This window comes from Austrofundulus limnaeus, unplaced genomic scaffold, assembly GCF_001266775.1.
Source record: "Austrofundulus limnaeus strain Quisiro unplaced genomic scaffold, Austrofundulus_limnaeus-1.0 Scaffold394, whole genome shotgun sequence".
Taxonomy (NCBI): Eukaryota; Metazoa; Chordata; class Actinopteri; order Cyprinodontiformes; family Rivulidae; genus Austrofundulus; species Austrofundulus limnaeus.
Window position 1 is genome coordinate 323,166 of NW_013952796.1, and position 1,156 is coordinate 324,321.

General features: G+C 37.8%; 1 protein-coding gene across 1 annotated transcript in view; it reads right to left on the minus strand.

Moving 5' to 3' along the window:
* The window catches only part of LOC106528653 (inverted formin-2), a 28,043-nt gene that overhangs the window by 14,686 nt on the left and 12,201 nt on the right, over nucleotides 1-1,156 (minus strand). The window lies entirely within an intron of this gene.

Consider the following 1,156-nt stretch of genomic DNA (forward strand, 5'->3'; position numbering starts at 1 on the left):
GAAGATCGGCATGCTGAATCTTAATTGAGCGCACGTAAAACCAATGCCTTTCAAGAACAACCACCAGTAGCCTAAAATATAGGATTTTAGCCGCTACAGCATTTCTTACTTAATGAAAACACCGCAGTTGCGAAACTGTGTTTTTCGACATTAACAGAATATTGACAAAGTTTTGTGCACATTTGCAATGGAAATGCAGCTAGTGTAGATTTTACTCACTCGTCACTTCGTCTGAGGCTCCCATCAGGGTTGGCTGATATTAAATTTAAGTTAATCACGATTAATTGTGGCATTTAGCCGATAACGATTAATATGACGACTAATCCACTGGAGTCCCTGGACCCCAGCACATCCTGGTCACACAACTGATTTAAATCACTGTGGAGGGAAAAGATCCTCTCTCTCTAAGAATCTGTTCCAGTTTGTGTCAAAAGGTGCAGACGTTAAGCCGTACACCAGCGTTTAAATTGTGTTGATGAAACAAGTAAAACCAGAGTTATGATTTTGTTTGTTTGTTTGAAAAGTTCTTCTTGTTTGAAGCGTTGCAGTGAAAGACGAGCAGATTCTCAATCCGCCGTCTGGTGTCAGCCCCGCCCCGCCGAACAAACATGAAAACTCCAAACTAATTTTGGACTTGTTTGAGAAAGCGCCAAAAAAGTCTACAGGAAGAAGAAAATAAAAAGAATGTGAAAGTTGAATAAAGTTCGGCGGTGATGGAGAGATGATGAGATCTGACACGTTAGTGACACCTAGTGTTTGGGTTGTACAGTTAGGGTTTAGTTTAGTCAGCTGTAGTGAAGACTAACGAGGAAGAAGGTGATCTATATCAGGGGTTCTTAAACTTTTTGACCTCGGGGCCCAATTTGTTGAACATAAAGTGACACGAGGCCCAGTCAGACATTATCAATGTATGGATTAAAATGATAATTATTCTAATCTAAATCTTGGTTTATTTTTTATTATATTTACATCATAACTAAACTATCATAACTAACATAACTAAATTAAATACACTTTCAGTTTTAAAGTAAAACTCATGTCAAATAATCACAAGACATGATTATGACAAACACTTTTATATTGTAACCTGCCCATAACAATTATTTGAACAAATACAAAGGTCAGTCAACAGACCACTCACGCTTATCAGCACAAA